The sequence below is a fragment of the Notolepis coatsorum genome, assembly GCF_963971535.1.
Source record: "Notolepis coatsorum genome assembly, chromosome: 5".
Lineage (NCBI taxonomy): Eukaryota > Metazoa > Chordata > Actinopteri > Aulopiformes > Paralepididae > Notolepis > Notolepis coatsorum.
In genome coordinates this window covers 37,306,218-37,333,216 of record NC_140169.1, presented here as the reverse complement: position 1 = coordinate 37,333,216, position 26,999 = coordinate 37,306,218, and the positions used below count along the sequence as shown (strand labels likewise).

The 26,999-nt window shown below is 42.6% G+C and overlaps 1 pseudogene across 1 annotated transcript in view; it reads right to left on the bottom strand.

The window, feature by feature from the left end:
* LOC311228151 (receptor-type tyrosine-protein phosphatase-like N) overlaps positions 1–26,999 on the bottom strand; it is a 159,506-nt pseudogene that overhangs the window by 110,716 nt on the left and 21,791 nt on the right. The window contains exon 2 of the transcript in view: positions 842–892. The product of the transcript in view is annotated as a receptor-type tyrosine-protein phosphatase-like N (transcript). The remainder of the gene's footprint in view (positions 1–841; positions 893–26,999) is intronic.

The following is a 26,999-nucleotide window of genomic DNA, read 5'->3' as shown; positions in this document are numbered from 1 at the left end:
CCAATGTAATAACTCGATTCTTGTAGCGGATCTCCTCTCTGGTAAACAAGAATACCCTGAAGACTCTGGCAGGAGAACTCATTCAAGGGTACTACGACTATGCTTGCACCTCATGGTACCAAAGCACCTCAAAGGCACTAAAAACAAAATTACAAACATCTCAAAACAAACTGGTCAGACTACTGCTTGACCTGACTCCTAGAACCCACCCCACCCCTGCCCACTTTGACAACCTAGGATGGCTTAGAGTAGACAACAGAGTACAGCAACTTGCAATGGGCCTGGTCTACAAGATACACTACACGACCAAGGTACCCATGTACATGTCAAAATACTTCCCAAAGGTCAGTGAATACCACGATCACAACACCAGAGGGAGCTCCACAAATCATGTTAAACCCAGATTCGGCTCAAACAAGGGACTAAACACGTTTTGCAATTATGCCACATCAATGTGGAACCTACCCAAAGCTGTAAAGGAATGTGAATCACTACCCACTTTCAAAAACACTCTCAAAGAACACCTACGGGAGACTGCAATTCGAAACTGGCCCCTGCAAATGTCCTAACCCAACCCCCTCCAATGTACAGTAAATTACCAAGTATGGCTTTGTCAATATTCCAATGTACACTGTACCCATTCTGCAATCTGTTAATAAAGTTTTCAATCAATCAATCAATTCCTTTTTACACCCATGTGAGAAGCATAAGGGTCTATGGTAATCGTGTGTGTGTGTGTGTGTGTGTGTGTGTGTGTGTGTGTGTGTGTGTGTGTGTGTGTGTGTGTGTGTGTGTGTGTGTGTGTGTGTGTGTGTGTACATGCATGTGTATGTGTTCTCACCATCGGAGCAGAACTGTTCCCTTGTGCACAATGTTCTCTCAATCAGACAACCTGAGAGAGAGAGAGAGAGAGAGAGAGAGAGAGAGAGAGAGAGAGAGAGAGAGAGAGAGAGAGAGAGAGAGAGAGAGAGAGAGAGAGAGAGAGAGAGAGAGAGAGAGAGAGAGAGGGGGGGAGGGAGAGAGGTGGTTGAGTGTTGATCATACAGCAGTCACCTAACAAAGCACACAATGTTTTCTTTTTTCCATTCCAGTTTCCCATTGGCTGTTACCATGGCGATGGGTTACTTTCCCTTGGGGTCAAATAGAACATGTGTAAAACAGTTCGAGGGAGTTCAACACTTCAAGAACCGTCCTGTGAGCCAACAGGAAGACACTGAACCATTAAAACATTTAATCTTCATCATCATCATCATCATCATCATCATCATCATCATCATCATCATCATCTTTTAGAAAAGCCTCAATGGACTGTTGTTGAAAACTAGCACTTGTGCTATAAACACGCAAACAACACATCTGGTATCAGTGGTATGTCCACTGTGACTGGTCCAATGTAGCTGTGGTGTCCATTTTAAATAAAAGTGTTCATTCATTCATTCATTCATTCATTCATTCTTCATCATCATCATCATCTGTGAAGCAAAGAATGCAGCAGAAGCCAAGGGTTCGATCCCCATCCACACCAGGGACTCCAGTTGAAATAGTGCCCTTTCCACGGTAGCCATTTTGACATGTCATCGCAGGGTAAGAACACAGGTGTGACTGAATGATCCTCCTGTTCCATTTAGGCGTGTCACAGCCATTCCAGACAAACATGACCTAAATGGAACAGGCCATAATTCATGTCAAAATGGCTCCTGTGAAAAGGCCCTACTGAGGTTTGGAAGTAGTAAAAACAACAACGACAACAACAACAACAACAACAACAACAACAACAACAACAACAACAACAACAACAACAAGGGTAAACATGAAGTACATGAGGTAGCTGCTGTTCCACTCACACTGATTGGTCAAGCCGTACTCTTGCACTCTGTGATTGGTCACTTCAAACACTGCACCTTGCCTATAGCCTCACTTCACCAAGCTCTGCTGACCAGACTAGTCAGAATGACACAATGTCCTGGTGGGAGTGAGAGGAATCATAATCAATAGATTGATCAACGATCAATGGGTCTCAACAGGTCTGTTGAGCAGGGTAGGAAATCAATCAAATTACCCTTAAATCAATATAACGACCCTCCAAGTCAATAAAAATACCCTCAAAATCAATAAAAGAAAGACCCTTAAAATCAATAGAATACCCCTCAAAATATTTTAAGAAATAGTCAGTCAATAAATTGGAAAATGTGTGAATGACAATCTGATCATAAGGTTTCTAATTCAGGTCAGCCTTCTGCTCTAGCCTCAAATGGTCTGGAGGGACCAGCTTGGTCAGTCTTCTGCTCTAGCCTCAAATGGTCTGGAGGGACCAGCTTGGTCAGCCTTCTGCTCTAGCCTCAAATGGTCTGGAGGGACCAGCTTGGTCAGCCTTCTGCTCTAGCCTCAAATGGTCTGGAGGGACCAGCTTGGTCAGTCTTCTGCTCTAGCCTCAAATGGTCTGGAGGGACCAGCTTGGTCAGTCTTCTGCTCTAGCCTCAAATGGTCTGGAGGGACCAGCTTGGTCACTCTTCTGCTCTAGCCTCAAATGGTCTGGAGGGACCAGCTTGGTCAGTCTTCTCATGATACCAGATGTACAGTACACTTGGAACGAACAAGACGGAATAGTTTCCTCAAACACAGAACGCAGGTATTTTCCGCAACAATGGAAAACAAATACACGCCACCTCAACCACCAAGATGCTACCCACAGCACCACCGTGCCGCCTAATTTCATTTTAATTTGAAACCTTTATTTAAACTCGAAAGGCAACTGAGGTTTCCCTCGTTTACAGTCACGTCGAGCGTACATACAGAGTTAAGCAAGAAAAAGGCATATAAAATCACACAGCATATACAATCATAACACTAAGACAACACCTCCCACTCTCCAAGACATCTACAACAAGCGGTGCATGGGCAAGGCTAAGAGAATAATCAAAGACTCCAGCCACCCAAACAACTGCCTCTTTGAACTGCTGCGGTCAGGCAAGCGATACCGGAGTCTCATGGCACGCACAGAGAGACTCAGAAGGAGCTTCTATCCCCAGGCCATCAGGATGCTCAATGAACAATGATTGAACAATGAACAATAACAGGCCATCAACACACCCACAGCACACACACAATCACTTTAATAATAATAATAATAATAATAATCTTTATTTATATAGCACCTTTCATACACGGAGTGCAGCTCAAAGTGCTTAACAGAGCAAAGAAATAAAAACACAACATTTTACAATAAAGCACAAAAAAAAAGTAAGGAAAAGAAAAGCAGGATTTTAAGACCAGCAAAACATGATTAAGAAAATAGCTAAAAAGCATAAATGACAACAGGCATTTTAAAATCAGCTAAAAGCAAGAGTATAAAAATATGTCTTGAGCTGTGCTTTAAAGCTATCCACAGAGGCTGCCTGTTTTATATGTAGTGGGAGATTATTCCACGCCGTCGGCCCATAGAAACAAAAGGCTGCTTCGCCATATTTTTTATATTTCATTGTAGGCACTTCGAGCAGGTCCGCACTAGAGGACCTGAGGGGGCGGTTTGGAACATATCTATGTAAGCAGTCGCAGAGATAAGATGGTGCCAGACCATTAAGAGCTTTAAAAACAAGCAGGAGAATTTTAAAATCAATCCTAAAGACAACCGGGAGCCAATGCAGTGAAGCTAAAACTGGAGTAATATGTTCCCTCATCTTAGTTCTAGTTAAAATTCTGGCTGCCGAATTTTGGACAAGTTGTAATCTGTCAGTTGTTTTCTTTGGAAGGCCAGAATAAAGTGCATTACAATAATCAAGCCGAGAGAAAACAAAAGCGTGGATTAGCGTTTTTGCATCATCCAGGGACACATAGGCTCTAATTCGTGCAATATTTCTAAGATGAAAGAAGGCAATCTTCGTGACATGATTAATGTGTGTATTAAAATTCAATTCAGAATCAATAATAACCCCCAGGTTCTTTACTGCAGTGTTATTTTCTACGTTCAGGTTACCCAGTCTACTTTTTATCAGTTCTCTCTGGTCACTAGACCCCACTATGAGAACTTCTGTCTTATCCTCATTTAGCTTGAGAAAATTCTCACTCATCCAGCCTTTTAAGCTGGACAAACAGGTCAACAACGGGTCTAGAGCACAGGGCTCGTCTGGAGCTACGGAGAGGTAAAGCTGGGTATCATCAGCATATAAATGGAAGTTAACTCTATGATTGGTAATAAGTCCACCCAGCGGCAGTATATACAGGGAGAACAATAAAGGGCCAAGAATGGATCCCTGCGGGATACCAGAACAGATGGTGTGTTTGTCGGAATCATAATTCGCTAGATTGACAGAGTAGCTTCTACCTGTTAAGTAGGAATGAAACCAGGACAAGGCCGTGCCTGACAGACCTATCCAATACTCGAGGCGGTGCATTAGAATTGTGTGGTCAATTGTGTCAAACGCAGCCGTTAAATCTAGGAGTAGGAGAACGGATACCTCTTTATTGTCCGCAGACACCCTAAGGTCGTTAATTACCTTTACAAGTGCTGTCTCAGTGCTATGGCCCCTCCGGAAACCAGATTGGAATTTGTTATGGACCCCATTTTTCTGTAAAAACGCATCCAGTTGATAAAAAATTGTCTTTTCTATAAACAACACACTGTAGCACCCACTTTACCACACTTCACACTTTTACACTTTACACTTTATATTTATTATATTATTGGTAAGGAAATTGCACATCTCTCATTCCGCATTCCTTATTGGACCTCACCACCACAAGGTGGCACCACAAGCTAAGCTATACCTCACCATTTTTGTACCAGATGTACATACTGTATATAGAGGTATACTGAACAATTTTGTAGTTTACACTTGTTTTTACTTGACTTCTTAACTTTCTATTTTATACTTATTATACTTATTTATACTATCTTGTTATCTAGCACACTCTCAGAAGCAAAACAGAAAGAAACATTTCATGCAAAGTATTCTGTATTTCTGTATGACAAATAATAAAGAAACTTGAACTTGAAGTAAGGATAACAATCCATTAAAACTCATAGAACTTGATTGACAAAGGTTGGAGATCAAGGGTCTGCAACAGAGGGGAGAATCTCAAGCTTTAAGGACTGTTGGGAGTTCATTCCATGAGCTAGAGGCATCATAGCTAAATGCAGATTTACCCTGTTCAGAGCAAACTCAGGGGACCCTAAGGACCAGCCAGTCACTAGAATGGGTTCCATAGGTTCCAACATTCCATTCCAATAATGATGTAGTATTTTCGAACACACAATCCTCCTGGACCGTCTTCACTCATCCATAGGACTCTCCAACTCTGCACTACAATGGTTCACCTCCTACCTCACAGACAGAACTGAGCGCGTCTCCTTGGGAGGTGCAAATTCCCGGGCACAGCCTGTCACCTGCGGCATCCCCTAAGGTTCCGTCCTCAGCCCCACCCTCTTTACACTATATATGCTCCCCCTTGGTCGTGTCATCAGCCGGCATGGGATATCCTTCCACTGCTACGCTGATGACACCCAACTCTACCTCAGGACTGCCCCACTCCCCTCTGCCCCCCTACCGTCACCACCGTCATCACCTTCATCCACACTGACCACCTGCCTTGAGGAGCTAAAGGCGTGGATGAGTCACAATTTCCTACAACTAAACAGCACCAAAACAGAAGCCATTCTAATCGGCACCCCACACCAAATCAAATCATCCCCAATAACCAGCATCACCTTTTCCTGCCAGAACCTCCCCCTCTCACCTGTAATAACCAACCTGGGCATAGAAAATGGACCACCCCCTGACCTTTGACTCCCACAATAAGCACCTGTGCAAAACCTCATTCTTCCACCTTAGAAACATAGCCAGACTCCGTCCCACACTCACCCTGCCAGATGCGGAAAAACTCGTTCACACCTTTGTCTACCCATTGAGCTACACAGGGAATGGAACCCCTAACCCTGGCGGTGTTAGTGCCTTGCTCTACCCAATGAGCTACACAGGGAATGGAACCTCTAACCCTGGCGGTGTTAGTGCCTTGCTCTACCCATTGAACTACACAGGGAATGGAACCCCTAAACCCTGGCGGTGTTAGTGCCTTGCTCTACCCAATGAGCTACACAGAAACACCACTATTCAACTACATTGATGTTTGTGTGTGTGTGTGTGTGTGTGTGTGTGTGTGTGTGTGTGTGTGTGTGTGTGTGTGTGTGTGTGTGTGTGTGTGTGTGTGTGTGTGTGTGTGTGTGTGTGTGTGTGTGTGTGTGTGTGTGTGTGTGCGTGCGTGCGTGCGTGCGTGCGTGCGTGCGTGTGTGTGTGTGTGTGTCTGTGTGCTGTGAGAGATGGAACAGCTGGTCAAGGCTAGATAAGATGTCTGCCAAGGACAACATATAAAAACACACATTGATAAACTAACGCTGTCTCTCTGTCTCTCTATGTCTGTTTTATCTGTTTCTCTCACTGTCTCTCTCTCATGTGGGTCAGTTCAGCTCTCCCTGGAACAAACACATGGATACACACACAGAAATACTCCCTTTCCTTGAATACAGTATATGATTGGTTCTCAAATGTTTTCATGTCATATTTATATATTTTTATTTAATTGTATTATTATTTATTTGTATAAATAAATATACCTTTGCCCCAGTGACCCAGGTCTGAGAGGATATGTGTTAGGTGTGATTCAGTCCATATTTCCATTACTGTCTACTAGTGCTGTCAGGCGATTACATTTTTTTATCTAATTAATTACAGGATTTGTAATTAATTAATCTAATTAATCGCATTTTAATCGCATAACCATTTTATGCCTGATATTCTATATTCTATAATCATATTACAAATTGCATGTGTCCAGATGGCAGAATTCAGTACTGTATCTACAAAACCTTCTGTTTAATCATCTTCCATCTATTAATTTGCTTAGATTTTTCAGGTCTGGTCAATTTGAGCATGGTGTTATTCACAGTCAAAGATAAAAAAAAAAATGTATTGATATTCTCATTTGGTTCATTACAATTGACTCAAAATAAGATTTTCATTCAATCAATCACAGCGCAGATTGATTGATTGAATGAAAATGTTATTACCAGATTGCAGAATGGGTACAATACAGTACGGCTCAATACACACAATTGTTAAGGGCATGCAGACCAGAGAAAGACTTTCGTCTTGTTTACATCAGGGTCCCCCATTTTCAATTCATAATGAATTGTAAGTAAGGGTGCAACTTGCACCGTGCAATCCATTCTTTGTGGATCTAGCCCACAGTATTTCTGACACTGGGAATACATTCCCTGAGATTCATAGATGTCCCTAGAATCAGATACCAAGAACATGCAAATGGACCATATTAAAAAAAAGTCTGTAAATGTGTATTCTACATTATCATGGAATGAATGAGATACAAAAAGAAAAGTATAAAAAAAAGATGTTTTTTTTTTGTAATTAATTTTGAGTTAATTTTCATAACGCGATAATTTGCTGTGTAATTAATTAATCTAATTAACGCGATAAACTGACAGCCCTACTGTCTACATATGTAGGCGGGGAGACAACAGGAAGAGAGAAACCCTATGATCAGAACAGTGGTTCTTATACCAGTACTGTGTGGTGGTTTTTAATGGTGAGATGGAGAGATCCATAACGCTAAAGGTCACTAAAGGTTGCGGCAACAACAAAAGGACTTGCTACAAAACGTTAGGTTATGGCTATAACCAAGTTCTGTTAGTTAGGGGTGACGCTTGGTATAACAACTGCACTCCCTCGCGTACGTGCACGCGTACTGAATAACATTCCACAAATATACCTTTAATACCAGTATTAGTCTGACCACACCCCTCATCAGCTTACCTTCATAAGCAGGTGTGTGGTCACCTGCTCTCCTCCTTCCCAAGCTTTCACCACAAGGTGAGGTCAAGGGCTGCAGCGGCCGTCTGATGCCAAGCGTCACCCCTAACTAACAGAACTTGGTTATAGCCATAACCTAACGTTCTGTTTCGTTAAGGGGCTCCGCTTGGCATCACAACTGCACAAGGGGAGGCCAAGCGGAGCCGCTGGCTGACAAATACACCCCGCTGACAGCCCCCCAAAACCATCAGAACAGGGAGGGCCGAGCCCCCCCGACCTCCCCTAATGGAGGGTATCCCCCCTAATAGGGGCTTCACGGGAAGGCGACGGACCCGACCGTGCGAAGAGGCACTCAAGCAACTCAACGCACAGGGTGAGCAGACCGTGGCTTGACCCCACGACTACACACACGCACAACCCGCATGCCACCCGGGAACGAACGGAGGAACAACCTCGTTACTGCCCCCAGAATCACGGGGTCAAGGGCAAACCCAACCCCGTGGCAAGGCCGTAGCAGCGGAGCACGAAGGAAGACCCAGACCCACCAAAAGGACTGGACTCCCTAGAATGGGGGCCCGGAGAAGTCCATGATGCCAGCATCAAGACCCCACCAGGTGGGCACGTAGTGCCCCGCCCCCCACATCGCCAGCGTATTCGGACAAAGGCCCCTCAGTTACTGCACCTGGCATTCCCAGGCGGTATCCCAACCAAGTACTAACCAGGCCAGAAACCTGCTTAGCTTCCGAGATCGGACGAGATCGGGCGTGTTCAGGTCGGTATGGCCGTAAGCCGAGCGGGCCCTGTCCCCCCAATAGTACACCGCCTGGCACACTGACCCTGCAGAACAGGCAGTCAGCACGGCCGTAAGCACACAAAAAAGGTTAACCAACGGAAGCAGGCAGCGCACTGGGGAAAAACCAGGCAACAGGCTGTTAACCCTAGCCTGGAGACTGCGGACGAGACAGGCGCCAGAGGGGACAGCTGAACACAGCTGCCCCGGCGGAAGGGGCGTATGCTGGCGTTGTTGCATGACCAAGCCTCCATTTAAAAACCCCCACCCAGAGGGGTTGAGGCAGAGAAGGCTGACACGATTGGCAGACGTCATGAACGTGCAGGGGCACCCTCAACCGGGTAACCCGGGAGTTGACACTGCTCCAACACACCAGGGAATCAACCACCTTGGTGTTACCCAACGCGGTGGTTGTTCCTATAACCCCTCAAGAAAAAACTCCAAAACACACCTGCGGGTATACACCGGCTATACCGCAGTACAAGTGTCTCAGTTTTCAAAAAAGGGTTAACCCAGGCCTACGGGTCGACGAACATTACCTCGGACCGGGCCTGGCGATACGGGAAGCACAGGGTCACCAGAGGAGGTCAAAGACCACCCCCAACAGGCCCCTCTTCGCCATGCGTGAGAGAGGAGCGAAAAATAATGGAGAACCAGCCCCTAAGCACACCGTACTTGGTATTCCCAGGCGGTCTCCCAACCAAGTACTAACCAGGACCAACCTGTGTAGCGGCCGAGATCCGACGAGATCGAGCGTGTACAGGTTGGCATGGCCGTAAGCCATTACGACAGTGCTGAGTAAAAACGTACCCAACCAGGGTCTCCATAGCGCTTAACCCTGTGACACCCGGACCGACCTGGCATTTTTCCCCCTGAAAAAAGCCCAAGTCCCTCAGGGTACCAGAACAGCAGATCTGCATCCCCGGCGGACAACGGGTTCAACTGATCCGGTCCAGCGTGACCAGAACCAGTCCCGTGCCCTAACCACGCCGACATGCCAACTCCAGGAGAAAGGGCAGATATGCGTGTCGATCTTAACATGAAAAAGAAGGCGCCACCCAGACGTTCGGCCGAACCGCGCCTGGTGGCCCACCCCAAGGGCGTGAGACCCCTCTACATATGTTCAGATCCATTCCGTCATCATCCCCCAGACATGAACGAGAATCCGTCGAAAAACCAACCCAGGTCGTGGGATTTGGTCGTCGGAAGAGGAAAAACCCCCATCTCAGTTGCTTTATAAAAACGCCGTTTCAACCACAAGCAACCAAGGCGTGCCAGTCAGTCGCCTGTTTACAGCGAGCTAGCACTATACGTGCGTCGGGACACACCCCCATCAATGAACAGGCTATTTAGACCTGTCATTGAATCCCCAAGGCGCCCAGGGGAACGACAAGAGGGGTGTGACACTCCCTAACTCCAACACTTCTGGAATAGAAAAGAAGGAAGCATCAACAGTATGTATCCCAGTCTACACAGCCGGGTTCACATTTTTACATCCCACCACCCTCCCATAGGAAGGAGACGGGGATCCCCAGAGAGACTTCCCACGCGAGCTGTACAGATTGAAAAGAATATATTGCATCTTGAGCCATGTAAAAAATTGGTTTTAGGGCTCTCCGGGGAAGAGGCACTGAACCCATACACACTCAATAATCGAATTGAATCGAATACATATACAATAGAATAGGACCCTTCTAGAGGGTCCACTCACTTTGACAATCTGAGGAGGAAGGCTCTGTACTCTGATGGAGGCTCCCTCACACGGAAGAAGGAGTCCGAACTCACAGAAGGCCCGAATAGGCGCTTGGTGAGGAGGAGCCCTGACCACCCCCCTGAAACAGATCCATCACATGGACCTGAACAGCACACGGAAGTCCTACCAACAGAGACGCGCACGGTGACGTACTCTATGGCGGGGGAATTCCAGCGGTGCACACGCCCAATATACCAGGCCGTGGGACCAGGAAACTCCCCCCCCCCCCCCCCCCCCCGTAACGTGCCGAACCGCCACGTGACGGGAACCTTGAAGGACAGGGGGTGTACCCCTGACCGACAGAAACAAGGGGGAGAGGAAAGGTTACCAGTTCACCCCTTTACGACCCCACACCCATGATACGATGTAATGACAAAAAGAGAATATGACACAGTCATAGTCAGCTCTATGAAGCGTTTGACAGCTCCACACAGCGCATGAGCTAACCTGCTATCTGATTTTTACTAAGGAAAAACACAGAATAGAGAGGGCTCTAAGAGCCCCGGTCCAACATACACATGTGCTTCTGTGGCCAGTCCAACCCAGTTGTAGGTCACATGACACACACAACCCATCATCACCTATAAAAAATGGCAAAAACACTCAACAGAGGAACGCCGTTTTTCACAATGAGAGAATACATCATTCTCGATTAGTATCGGCCACAGGCCTTGCTAAGCACACACGACAGCGACCAAACCATTTTTTCTTTTAGGAAAATAAAGTTTCTCCAGCAGTTTTAGCACAACCTCAGCAATCAAGCTAAGAGTTACATCGCATCCCTACCACACAAAAGACACAATTAGCGCACAAACATGTCTGATAGGAGGATGAAAAAGTCCCCAGGGAACCGGGGGGAAACACAATCCTCTTATTTTACCCTCAATACGGCCAGTTAAAACAGGAAAACCTGTTAATATGTGAACACACTGTTCATTGTCATCACAGGCTGAGAAAAGAACATTCTTTTACTCACTTGTCACCAAGCATAGCTTCATAGGTTAGTTACCTTAGTTGTGAGTACACAGTACATATAAACACCATGATGTTTCTCACACAACAACCAGATCATTACGTCCCGATTTGCACGGAGAAGCTAACTGCCAGTGACAAAAACAGCTCACACATAACCCGCGGCGTATCCCAAATGCATTGCAGCAACACACGTTTTGGGAAAAACATCGTTATTCACAATACATTTAGAAAAGTAAAACCAGAAAACGTGTTATAAGGTCTGGTCAAACCTGTTCCTACCCGGAACGTAGATCAGCGAAGTGCAGTCACAGACACCGTAGGAACACAGCCGCTCCTGTGTTGTTCGAACTGGGCAGCGTCGCCGCTCCAACCCGCACTACAGTCCTTTGTTGATGCAACCTTGCCGTCCTGGCTCAGGGCAGGGTCGACGAAACATCCCCTGTCAAGGATGACGTCGTAGTCAAGAGCGTAAAACATGTTAAAATCAAAGCACGTTCAACAGAATAGCATCAAGCTAACGGCCGCTCCAACCGTTCGGGTGCTACCGCTCCTGCTCGCGAGACGCCGAGCTAACGACGCACGCGACCAGAAGCGAGCTCACGGCGGCGCGCGAGAAGCTAAGCTACCTCGCGCCAGGCCATGGCCTATAGCAGCAAGCTAACGTTACCTAGCGATCACGACATGCTAGCACCGCAGCTAACAGCTGACTGGCTAACAGTAGGCCCAACCTGAGCAGGCCATGCAGCGATCCCAGCAGGCTAACGCAGCAGTTAACAGCTGACTGGCTAACCGTAAGCTAAGCAGCTATCAACTGAACCTGTAAACAATGACATAACACTCACCCAGACAGGCCGCCGTTCTGAACCTCTCCTCACTTTTTAAGAGAAAAGAGAAAACAAGATGTCAACACCGCTTCACAACGGTGATTTTACCAACACCCGACGGAATCAGCACAATACCAACTGGCCTGTGTAGCTGACTTTGAACACGGATCTGCCGCTATCGCACATCCATGCACATATCCCCTCGTGAAGGAATACTCTCATTTGGATATGAAAGATGGGGCCTTAACACGGTGACAGAGAGAATCCACTCGTCCAAAACACACAGGGATCACCAGTGTTAATGGTCGCGGCCCACTAGTTAAAACTATAATGGTCTTCAGACCAAGGCCTTCTGTCGCCTAGGTGGCTGAACAAAGGACCCTAGCCTGGGGCCGGTTTCCATAAACATTGTCAAGTAGCCCCCATAGCACTAACAGACAAGTGGAGCCTGCCAGCAAAACACTACTCACCCAACCTGGAACGCACCGCTTCTCACAACAGCGGCATGTCCGACAGTTCAGCTGTGGCCTGACAGGTTTCACCCCAACAAACACAGCAAGGAACTGCAGTTGAGAAGCATGCAGCGGCGTGCTCCCAATACGAAAACCGGTGGAGGGTTTTTAGAATGATCATCATCTTCTAGACACTCCAGTACGAAGACAATATCGCTGTATTTTCTCGAAAATAGTGAGAGAGAAAATAAAGATATGATGTCAACGTATCTCCTCCTTGTAAACAAAATTTTTCTCCACGTCAACTAACAACACGTCAAGTGGGGTACTACCGAGGCACTTCATTGTGGTGAAAGCGAGAAGGAGGAGAGCAGGTGACCACACACCTGCTTATGAAGGTAAGCTGATGAGGGGTGTGGTCAGACTAATACTGGTATTAAAGGTATATTTGTGGAATGTTATTCAGTACGCGTGCACGTACGCGAGGGAGTGCAGTTGTGATGCCAAGCGGAGCCCCTTAACGAAACAGAACAAACATATTCAGGGGAAATAATTCAATGTGATGTGATTTTATGTTGAGTAAAATGATTAATTAATACCACACCATACCATACTGTACCGTACCATACCGCACCATACCATACCATACTGTACCATATCATACCATACCACACCATACCACACCATCAAGAGTCAAGAGTCAAGAGTCACTTTATTGTCCCATCAGCTGGGAAATTTGTCTTGGGCTTACACCCACTACAGCCACAGACACATACATACATACAGACATGACACAACACAACTGACTCCAAACAATACACAATATAAAAGATACAGTAAAATACCTGCACAGCAGGATGTCTGGCAACACAAAATTAGAATAGTATACACAAATAATATAATATTATAGTATACACAATAATATAGCAACCAAATATCCGTTCGATAGTTGAGTCATTCTACAGAAACGCACACTTTTGGAATAGCAACATGTCTTAAAATGTAGTTAATTTTCCTACATTTAAACTTAAGTTACAATATTGGTTAACCCTTTGACTTTATGAATCTACATAAATGAGAGCTTAATGATTAAAAATATATATTTACTTTGACTTAAAGAATGCTTGTGCCATCTTTTTGTCACTGGTGTTACCTCATGCCTTTAACAATATTAAAGTATTTTTAGAAATGTTTTTTTCACAATCTATTCTGCACATATAGTCAGAGGCACAGTAGGATAATGATAATGCAAAAAAATTGGAGATTATGTATTTATTTATTTTAATCAGGTTTGTGAAAAGTGTGATTGTGTGACATTTGCTTATTAACACCATCATATCTTTGCTATAATAATAACAATATTTGAAGGACAGTCATACAAATTTAATTATAGTATCCTAACCCTTAGAAGTCTAACCTAAATAGCTCCTCCTCCTGAGAATTTCCCCCTTTTTTTTTGTTACATAATATAAAATTACAGATTCATACCTTCAAAATAAGCCATCAATTGTCAAATTTGAGACGATAGTTTTCAATCAATGTCCTATCAAACATTCTGGTACAGTCATTACAAATTTGCAGCAGGAGCCTCTGAAGAGAATTCAGTGAATTCAGCTAATGATAAGGGAACTACACTCCTTCCCAGAATTCAATGTGATGTCAATGTTAATTTCAATGACTAATTCACACCATGAAACAAAGGCCCAGCAGGGAACAATTACAGCTGAATGGGGGTATAGTGTGACTGATCAATACAGGCAACACACACTTTGATTTGATGCCATGCATATACACACACTAGATAGACAGAGGTTTAGATATTTAGATAGATATATAATAGTAATATAATAGAAAGAGAGAGAGAGAGATAAAGAAAGAAAGAAAGAAAGAAAGAAAGAAAGAAAGAAAGAAAGAAAGAAAGAAAGAAAGAAAGAAAGAAAGAAAGAAAGAAAGAAAGAAAGAAAGAAAGAAAGAAAGAAAGAAAGAAAGAAAGAAAGAAAGAAAGAAAGAAAGAAAGAAAGAAAGAAACAGAGAGAGAGACATTTATAATAATAATAATAATTATTATTATTATTATTATTAAATAGAATAATTTTCTATAGGCTTGCCGTGGTAGTCAGTGATACTGGTGTCATTCTGTGTTCAGGCTTCCATACTTATTGAAAAGAATGCTCATATCCAAAAGTATTAGATAGATATAGGTCATACATGTAGGTATGCATTTGGTTACACACACACACAGAAGTAGTCTCAGACCGGGAGTAGTCTCAGAGAGGGAGATACAGAGGAGAGATGGAGGGAGAGAGAGGGAGATAGGGAGATATAGATAGAGAGAGGGAGAGAGAGAGGGAGAGATAGAGGGAGAGAGATATATATAGGTTAGAAAGCAACCTGGGTTCTCAGACAGACAGACAGACAGACAGACAGACAGACAGACAGACAGACAGACAGACAGACAGACAGACAGACAGACAGACAGACAGACAGACAGACAGACAGACAGACAGACAGACAGACAGACAGACAGACAGACAGACAGACAGACAGAGAGAGAGAGAGAGAGAGAGAGGCGACGTCATCTTTCCTTCACAAAGCGCATCGAACGCTGTCAACTAAAGCACCGTGTTTACTACAGCGCGGGTGACCAAAACACCAAACGCGTCACACAGTAGCCAGAACCTGGGTTCTCAGACAGAGAGAGAGAGAGAGAGAAAGCTCCCGTCTGGTAGAGATTTGGGCTCTACTGAGCCTACCTTTCTAGTTGAAACGTTGCAATTTTTACATCATGCGTAAGCTGTCAACTAGCGAGATGCGTTGTACTTGTTACAGAGCTGGTTACAGAGCTGGTCCACACTGCTATTATGAAATTACCCGAAATGTATGTAAGCTTGTCAACTAAAGCGGTCCGTGTTTAATAATAATAATAATAATGACTTGGATTTATATAGCGCGACAGCGCGGGTGAGCAAACTTGTCACACAGCAGCCAGTGATCATTCATACCTCGTATACACAGACGCACTCTGCCATACAGTAGTTAATGTTAAATAAAGCCCATTTGAATTGAGAGAGAGCGAGAGTATGTGTATGTAAGCTTTTTTTTTTTTTTATCTGAGAGAATGTCCGCGAATGTCCTCAGACTCCTCACGCAGGAGAGGAGAAACGACTGCAAAAAGTCGAGTCGCGTGGATATTATTGCAACAGATAATTCATACATTATTATGTTTAGAATTTGGATGGGGGGGTAGGCTCTGATACCAGTCTCACGCCTCTGCGGGGGTGTAACACTAACACCTATTCACAGCGCACACGCCGCTATTGTGTGTGTGCGCCCGTCCATGTATGTGCGTTTCGTGACGCGATTGTAGTTCTTATCTTCGTATTAGGTTTAGCAAGTTGGGGGACGTATACCTTACATGTCAAAGCACTAGAAATGGCAATTCTTCTATTTTTATCGATTTCTGAAAAGATGTCCTTTTTGAGCATTTAAGAGGGATTCTAATTTCTTTTGTTGTCCGCCGACGGGTTCAAAGCTCCAGCGTGACCCCTAAGGGTTCTCTTGAATGAAGCAAATGTCAATTGATATAAAATAATTTACAAGTCAAATGTGACACTTTTGATTTCATATGACCCAAAAGAAAACACAGTAACACCAGTGACACAATAAAACACCATTGACACAAATAACACTAAAGATTGTTTTATTCAATATCAATTACTTATTTGAGATAGAAAATGGTGTATTTAGTACAAAACCAAAGATTATCACTGACATTAAGTCAAATAACTTTAGTTATTTATATATTTATATATATTTATATATTTATTTTATATAATTATATATTATATATATATTTATTTTTATAATTTATATTTATATTTAGTTGTGATCATGAAATGGGTACTAATAAGCAGTGTTAATTTTGTTGACTAAATTGATGACGAAAGATGTTCGTCAACGAAGGTTTTTTCATGACGACAACGAGACGTGACGTCACGTTATTGAATACCATGTGACGCTAACGAGACTAAATAGTTTATTAAATATCGTTGACCACAACTGAGCACACAAAAATGTAATTTACAAAAACCAGGACGAAATTTCTCTTCATGTATGTTGATATTGTTGACTAAAACAAGACGAGACAAACTAATTATAACTTTTCTTAATGCCATCGTCCCGACAGAACAGTGTGACGGATGACGGGAGCTCTGTGTTATTAGCATTAGCTGGAGCTATTTCAGTGGCGGCTGGCCACCGTGGGCGCTAGGGCGCCGACCCACCTGTTAAATGAGAGAAGAAGAAAAAAATAACTTTTTTGTTTTTTGTTTTATAGCCCTATAAATAATATAAACATGTTTAAAATGAATAATATTTACTCATTTTAAGTATGTTTGTGTTTCCAATGCACAATATAACGTTAATATATAAAATAAAAAATACTCGTTTTCCTGATCAGGAAGTGACTCACTCCTGCCGCATTTCTCCTGCCGCATTTCTCCTAGCCGTATTTCTCGGCCCGGGCTAGACGCAATAGCGTTCTGAGTGCGCGTCATTGTTTGATCGCTGTATCCGTCGCAGCCAATCAGTGCGTAATGCGCTGTGCGTTGAAATATGATGTATTATGTTGGAAACCAGGCGCGATTTGAAGCAGTCTAAGCAGCAGCGTCAAAAAAATCCGTAGGCGCATTTCGCGGAGACGCTCTCTGATTGGCCGACGCCAGTATTTTTTTCCGTAGCAGCATTTCGCGGAGACGCTCTCTGATTGGCCGACGCCACTTTTCTATGTTCCAATTTTAGGTTTTCTAGCTTGGTAGAGATAGTTGTGTTGTTGTGAGATGCAGCTATTTGTCTTAGAGCGTGACTGCAAGTTCTTTCGACGGTTAAGCTTAGGCACTCTTTCAAAGTTGGTTAAGGTTAGAGTTTGTCTTAGAGCATGGCGATAGAACATATATATATATATATATATATGCTATAAGCTATATATGGATGCAGTGTGGACTGTGGAGGGACATGCATGGACAATGGACATCAACACAGTCTGGACAATGGAGTCGAGTGGATATACTTTATCAACCCCTTCTGCCTGCTGTCAACTTAACAACAAGGTAGATTTGCGATATCGCTCTCTCCCTCTCTCTCTCTCTCTCTCTCTCTCTCTCTCTCGCTCTCTCTCGCTCTCTCTCGCTCTCTCTCTCTCTCGCTCTCTCTCGCTCTCTCTCTCTCTCTCTCTCCCTCTCTCTCTCTCTCTCTCTCTCTCTCCCTCTCTCTATCTCTCCCTCTCTCTCTCTCTCCCTCTCTCTCCCTCTCTCCCTCTCTCTCTCTCTCGCTCTCTCTCTCTCTCTCACAATCCTGTGTCTCCGAGAAATGCGGCTATGAAATGCTGAGATGATAATAGCACTTCAAAACGCGCTGCTGTGTTGTGAACTAATATAACATTAATTTAGCTGCTGCTGATGCATAATGAATGAATGGTGAGTTGTTTAAAATGACAACATATACATGTGTTAATTATTTATTGGATTGATCCGAGAGACAGAGAGAGAGATTGCTCCAGAGCATTTATTAACGTTACGTTACATTTTCAACTCGACCTAACGTCGAGTTGCGACCCACCAATGGAAGATAGTACCAGCCGCTACTGAGCTATTTGAAAAGCTAGTTTTAGCTGAACGTTACCTTGGCTAAAGTTGGGACTATTCATAATCCAGCTGCAGACCTGCAAGCAAAGTACAGCAAGTTGGCAAAGGAGTATTCCAAGGTAAATCACTTATTCACCACATTGTTTGTATTTCCATCTAGCTCGCGTTAGCTAGTGGCTAACCTAGCTCACGCTAACGTGGCTAACTGATCGAACTCTCGCACACAATTAATGACATAATGCAGACAGCCATACCAGTGACAATGTTTAGCTTTTTAGTGCCAAATTATAAGAGTCTGAGGCGGAGTCTCAAAAGAGAATGTTGAATATTTATTTTGCATTAAAAATCACAACAGTGCGTCTGCTAGGAGCTAACTGAACCGGAGCCCTCTGGATAGGAAGTGCGCAACAACATTTAACGTCCGTGTGGAACCAATGTACCAACAACCATTCCGTGGGTGAACTCATTGAGCCTAGTTGTCAATTAATGATACTAATACTAATCTATACAATCACCTGTTGTTGAATAAATACCATTACTTTCTAGTTATTACTAAAAAACAGTATATATAAAACAGTAGCTGTAAAAATGAAGAAAAAAAGTTTTATCATTTATATAATATAATTTTCTTTTTTATGTATGCACTAGACCACCTCTAACTCTAACCCCTAACCAGACCTAGACCACCTCTAACTTTAACCCCTAAGTTTCACTTATCAAACTTCCGTCGCATCAGAAACTCTCTGTCAACAAAAGCAGCAGCACTGTATTTTAATGCCATTATTATGTCACACTTAACATACTGTCTGACTAGCTGGACACAAGCCTCCTGTACAACACTACGATCTGTACAGGTTGTTTACCATCAGGCTGTGAAAGTTCTGGACAGGAAAACAAACAGCCACCACCATTGTTATAGCATAGCAAACCAGAACCTACTGAGCTGGGACAATCTTGTCAAATTCAAAGATGCCTGCCTTACCTATACAATCCTACATGGCTTGGCTCCTCCCCCCCTCTGTACTTTCATAAAACAGAAAGCATCTGCTGACAGATATACCAGGTCTGTAGTCAGAGGGGACTGTGTAGTCCCAAACAGTAGGTCTGCTTTTAGTCAGACAGCCTTTTCCGTGAGAGCAGCCCACACCTGGAACAGTCTGCCAACACGGCTCAGGGAGTATCAAAGTTACATTTAATTTAAAACTAACTTAAAATCATGGTTGAGAGATGGTCAAGTGTGCGACCATTTTAACTGAGGGGTTGTATTGTAATGTATTTTAATGTATTTATTTGTATGTATTTTAGTGTATTGTAACCTATACTGATTCCTACTGTGTTTTAATTATTGTACTATGTTTTAATTATTGTTGTGCTCATGTCACCTGCCCCAGAGACTACAGTTGAAAATTAGCCAACTTGGCTAAACTGGCATATTTACAGTCAAATGTTCCTTAATATGCACTGTCTCTGTATTTTAAACCAATAAATACAAATACAAGTTAGGGTTGTGACTTAGAGGTGGTCTAGGTCCAGATAGGGGTTAAGAGTTGGTCTAGCCCTTTACATCCATCTATCTAAATAATAATAATAAATTATAATGAATGCTTAACTATCCCTAAGTTACCCTAACCAGACCTAGACCACTCTAACTCTAACCACTAACCAGACCTCTTCCATGTGGCACTTTAACACTGACCTCAGAATGTGATTTTATATAATGTTTTTATGCAAGCAGATTGCAATCAGTGTGTACTACTACTAGTACTACTGTGTGTTCTGTTTACTTAGTTTACAGTATCCTGTTATAGAATAAACCACTGCCAGACACAGCAGAGAGAGAGGACAGACATGACAGAGAGGACATACACAGCAGAGAGAGGACAGACATGGCAGAGAGAAAGGAAAGACACAGCAAACAGAAGACAGACAGAGTTCAGCGTTGTCTCTCTGGTCAGAAACAACGTCACCACATCCGTAATGCTCTCTTTGATGCATACATTGGACCATGTCTACACCAACATATACTGTAGGAGCAACAATACATTGGACCATGTCTACACCAACATATACTGTAGGAGCAACAATACATTGGACGATGTCTACACCAACATATACTGTAGGAGCAACAATACATTGGACCATGTCTACACCAACATATACTGTAGGAGCAACAATACATTGGACCATGTCTACACCAACATATACTGTAGGAGCAACAATACATTGGACCATGTCTACACCAACATACTTCCTGTGTATCACTTGTGCCGCCGACTCAGATTCCCCTAGGTTAAAAAATAAATACGCAATTTAAATCAGAAAATGTTCCATGTTGACTATTTCTGACTTTCTGAATTTTTTTTTCCATTAAAGGGGAACTATTTTTTTTAATTAATTGTTTTGTATTTCTAATCAAGTCCTCAAAAACAGCATTTTTCTACCTCAAGATCTTAAGTCATTTTGAGCCTGGGCTCCAACCACTGTGTTCGGAACTGTGTGGAGTGTGTGGAGACTCAGCTGATTATCATGCAGCTGAGTCTCTCTGACATCACAGATCAGCACATCTTCAGATGACTCAGTTCAGTGAGGGTGAATATTGTGAGAGGAGAATTGGAAGAATGCGCCAATATGAGAATTAGAGAAATAGATCATATTAATATAAGTCCACATAGCTAGGAAACAATGCTAAACACTGAAAAAGGCCATTTATAAGATAGTTCCCCTTTAACTAAAAATAGACAAAAATGTCATCCGTTTTCGTCGACTAAATATAGACTAAAACAAAAAAGACAAAATTGAGACAAAAACTGACTAAGACTAAAATGCTCAGACATTTAGTTGACTAAAACTGACTAAATGAAAAATAAATGAAGATGACTAAATATGATGAAAACGAAAAAGGAGCACTGTACATGACTAAGACTAAAACTAAAATGAAAATAGCTGCCAAAATTAACACTTCTAATGAGTTATATTGTATGCATAACAACTTCTTTAAAAGCTTTTACTAAAGCTTATTTACACAAGATAGTCACTGGTGTTACTGGTCATCACTGGTGTTAATTGAAGAGCAGTAACACCAGTGATGGTAACATCAGTGACCATTTTCATGAAATCTGTATTTTACAAAATGGCAGCTACAGTACCTCAAACCACATGTTGCTAATCATGCTAAACTCACTAAAATATGTAATTTAATCAATTTGTATTGATTATTGAGTATTGAGTTTTCGTGTCCTCACCAAAACCCGGAAAACACAACACATCACCCCAGTCCTCCATTCCCTTCACTGGCTTAACTATCCCTAAGTTACCCTAACCAGACCTAGACCACCTCTAACTCTAACCACTAACCAGACCTCTTCCATGTGGCACTTTAACACTGACCTCAGAATGTGATTTTATATAATGTTTTTATGCAAGCAGATTGCAATCAGTGTGTACTACTACTAGTACTACTGTGTGTTCTGTTTACTTAGTTTACAGTATCCTGTTATAGAATAAACCGCTGCCAGACACAGCAGAGAGAGAGGACAGACATGACAGAGAGGACATACACAGCAGAGAGAGGACAGACATGGCAGAGAGAAAGGAAAGACACAGCAAACAGAAGACAGACAGAGTTCAGCGTCGTCTCTCTGGTCAGAAACAACGTCACCACATCCGTAATGCTCTCTTTGATGCATACATTGGACCATGTCTACACCAACATATACTGTAGGAGCAACAATACATTGTTGTATACACGTTTTATTTTCATTTAGCCGTAAGAAGTTGAGGGCCATCCAGCTTTTTATGTCCCTAAGACAGTTTTTAAGAGAGTCTAGGTTAGCTGTGTCAGAGGGGTTGAGGGGAAGGTAGATTTGGGAGTCATCGGCATAAAAGTGATATGAAATGTTGTGTTTCTGGATGATTTCGGCCAGAGGGAGCATGTAGATGGAGAAGAGTATGGGGGCCAGGATGGAACCTTGGGGGACCCCATACGGTAGACTAGCTGTGGGGGAGGAGTGTCCACCCAAACTGACCGAAAAGGAGCGGCCGCTCAAGTAGGATGCAAACCAGTTTAGGGCAGACCCCCCAATACCTAGCCTGTGTTCGAGACGATCGAACCATATCATATATACCATATCATACCACACCATATCATACCATACCACACCATATCATATCATATCACACCATATCATACCATACCACACCATATCATATCATACCACACCATACCATACCATACCACACCATATCATATCATATCATATCATATCATATCATATCATATCATATACCAATAGAGCTGCAACCAACGATTATTTTGGTAGTCAACTAATCTGTCGATAATTTTTTCGATTAGTCGACTAATCTAATGATTATTTCTGTCACACCCTCCATCTCTGCTTCCTGTGGGCACGGCTCCTTTTCAGCTCAAGTCTGAACACCTGTGAATGTCACCCTCCCTCTGCCTTAACATTATCCCATAGCAAATTTAAATAAGGACTCATGAAACATTTTAATTTGGATCTTAATTAAGCTACTTGCTTATGTAACGGATGTTCTGTGTGTAGGTCTGGCTAACACACGTGTTCTCTGCGTTGTGTTCTGGGCGTGACGTGATGTGATGAATCACAGCAACCAATGGACAACAGTTCAGTCATTTATTTCTGGTGCTCTTCAATGGAGAGCCACCTGTATCAAAATGGTGGTTGAAATACCACAAGGGAACAGCGTCACATTTACAATTCCAAGTCAAATCTTTCACGTTGGGTGCTTGTTGCAAACTGAATCAAAACCATTACATGGACCGCATGGCTTAACCACATCTCACATAGTAATTCAACATACTAATCTTATTAGCAATGCATGAAACGTGAATGACAAATTAAACAATAGATCGACATCTTAAAACACACATACCTGTATCAAAATGGTGGTTGAAATACCACAAGGGAACAGCGTCACATTTACAATTCCAAGTCAAGTCTGTTGACAGAGAACAATGAATTGACTATGTGACCAACGGCGAAATACACCGGCTAAAACATCCAATTGTGCATCTAAACTAACCACACCATTCATCACAACACTATCGAGTTAACATTATCATTTGTTAACATTCAATTCTTATTCAGAATATATATACACATAATAATACATAAAGTGCTGCACGCTACAATAGTCAACATACCTTTCACGTTGGGTGCTTGTTGCAAACTGAACCCAAACCGGAAAAGGTTACCTCTAACACCGCGCTAATAATTGAACCAAAGCTCTTGAACGTGAACTTTCTCAAAGTGACGGTTCAAATAAAAGTGTCTTTGGTATAAAGAAATCATAACATTTGTAAACATAGGATTTAGTGACATTTCAATCCTTCATAATAATAATAAAACAATGTTCATTTGACACTTGTTACATTCACCCCTCCTGAAATTTCACCAACATCCTGTGTCAGCAGAGCAAGAGAATAATAAAAAGAGAAAAAAATAAAAATAGACAGTCTACCACTAACCTAGACCTGGCACAAGAGAAAAGGACCTAGTCCCCCAGTCGACTCAAAAGTCACCCCCCATAAGAGGTTCAGAGAATAAAAAAGATTGATCAAGTCTCAGAATTCCCTTAGACCAGCACGACGCCTGATACGCCACACCATTCTTGGCACTTATTAAAGAAATGATAGACACCCACTAACAAAAAAGATTTAACTGGGTCTCGAGTGCTCCGGTCTCTAGCTCCATCCCTCACACTCGTTCCTGAGCTATCACTCCATAGGAGATCTCTAGCATCTGAGTATCAAGAAGAACTAGAAATCCATTACCAACACCCACTGGCTTAAAAAGAAATTAAACTGGGTCTCCAGTGCTCTGGTCTCTAGCTCCATCCCTCACACTCGTTCCTGAGCCATCACTCCTGTAATAGCTCTAGCATCTGAGTGTATCAAGAAGAAACAGAAATCTCCCACCAACACCCACTACCCTAAAAAGAAATCCTGCATCACAAATTAACCTGCATTCTCACCGTCACCTAAGTATGTCCCACCCTCTGCCAGGCTCCTAACCCTCACAGACTAAAGTAGAAAAAAAACTGGAATACTCAATACTGTAGTAGCAAAAAAACTTGAATGAATGAAATAATTATATTCCAATAATGGATAGATCAAACAGATCAATAACATTCACATTATATACAATCAATAAATAAATGTCTTACACATTCAATGGTAACATTATTTACATGACTTTATTTTCTTTCTTTTTCTACAATTCCAATTGTCCTTGTCCATGTCAGCCCAATCAGTGAACTGTACACTAAACTGTTCATCAGCCCCCTGGCTTACCTGGGCGCGTGTAGTATCCTTCCCTGCTCAAACTGTCCAACTATTATGGAAATATGGGTATGTTTGTTGAATCTTGAGTCCCAAAGGGCAACGGCTCCGGAAAAAGGTTGGACTTGGTAAAGGACCAGTGCATACACATTTTAGAATAGTCTGTATGTTCTCCCTAACATAGATTATTAAAATACAGGTGCTCTAAACTAGGGATAAGTATGAAATGGACAAAAGAGTTGGACAAAACTCACCATGAGACTGAAAGGTTAATGGCTAAATACTGTGCGGCCTGTTTTCTCTGGAGGACCACGACGGGGGGGGGGGAATACAGTCTTAAGATGACTAAACTTCCCCCTTTTCTGTAAACATTCAAACAATAGCCTTTTGGAGGGTGGGGATGCGGAAAGCTTCCAAGCTTCTATTCAAACCAATAAATATCACCTCCATGAGAACAGTTGTGGCTGTGTTGATCTTATCATCCCACACAATGGGCCTGTCAACAAACACCCAGTCCTGGTGACTGATAAGGCCAACTATAAAACAGAAAAATGCTCTAAAAAACAGCCTCCAGACTAGGAGGTTTAGAAACACCCAGTTGCTATCTACTTCAAAGAGCCATCTGGTGTCATAGTGGGGACAGAATCTATTCTTAAAGTTCCTCCTGTTTGCCTGTAACAGAGGAACAACCATTTGGTCAAAGTTGGAAAACAACAACCAGAAAACTAATATTACGCAAGGATGCAACATAGAATCAATCTGTTTACAATATTGAACTGATCAAATCAAGACTAAACAGGACATTATTAACTATAGTTAAAGTTGAGTTAAGCAAGGTATATGGTTTAAAATAGGTTTAGAATTTGGTAAACAAGTGTAATTTATTTAGAAGCATCAAACTAACTTCAAAGATATTAACCTAGAATACATAAAGTAAAACAGCTTGTCTTAAAACCAACAATAGGTATAAATCTATGTTTAGGACAGACTAAATTAGATGTATAATCAAAATAAGCATTAATCTTTGATTGATAAATTGATAAATCTAATGCCAGATACATTTAAACGCTAAACTAGAGAACTACAACTTGTAGCTCTAAACAAGGAACAGCCTGCCTTGCAAGATTTACATCTAGCCAAATAAGGTAATATCTGACGTCAGACCTGGTTCAAAATGGCTGACGTGAAGCTTTAGCAAATCAGGAAGGAGAGCTCCACCCCCTGACGAATCGGGTTGTCGTTCTCACAGGGGCGGGATTTAAGGTTTAAAATAGAATGCAACATAGACAGAGGGAGGAAGCTTCTGGAAACATTCTACCCACAGGAGGACGACGACCGGAAGACACGAGGAAGAAGCTTTTGGAGACGAGAAACCGGATCTCTTTGTTGTCACCAGGCAACAGAGAAAATCAACAACGCCAGACGAGATTCGACCATCGGGCCTACATTGACCATTCTTTAATCTACTTTTTGATTAGTCTGATATAAGTGGTCGGTGGCATAGTATCTTGCGTACACTTATATCATTGCACATACTCATATTTTTCATTTTGAACCAGATTCAGCTGTTGTTCACTACTTGATTCTGCCAATAAAAGCGGATTTTTACAGTAGCTCAATTCTCAGCTTCCTCATTGATGCTTCCTACTCTCGCTGCCGTTATAACAAGACCGTGCTGGTCTTTATAAGTAGAAGGGGTTTTAACAGACGGACAAAAAACAACGCAGGGTACAAAATACATCTGGTTCTTAACTCTTTCAGTGCCACTCACGAGATTTCTCGTGTTTTTTATAGGTGGTTGCTAGCCACTCACGAGATTTCTCTGAATTATTTTTTTTTTTTTTTTTTTGCGATCTGAAAAATTATTGCATCACCCGAGCCTACCCGAGTATTGCCGAGCTGCGCCGGTGATCACTGTGGAAAAAAGCGCCCCCTGTCGTCTCCCAGATGACATAAGTGATTTTGGAATGGACTCAATGAAAATGAATGGGGAAAAAAATCCGGTACTCCACATTTTCCAGTTCACTGATCCAGCCGGGGTTACTAGAGTTCATTCTGGAGCCTCAGATCCCCGCGGATCATGGAGATCCACTGTGTCGCGTTGGATCCATACACGTATCGATTTTTTCGAATGGTGATCAGGAATTGGAATATACCAGTTGGATACCATCTGATGTCAGGTAAGGACTCTATGTTATCAGTGGTAGGATAATCAGAGTAAGTTTGATGAAGTTATAAGCTGTTTTGTGAAATGTCTTCTTTCGGTTTCAATGTAAAACTCCGAGAGGAAATCAACGAGGCGATTATCCGCGCGCGGCCGTAATGTGCGTGCGTGCACGTATAATATTGATCATCTAGCGTTTATTTGAAAACGATTTATAAAAAGGCAGACGAATATCAACGTTGTGGAATATTCTACTAAAA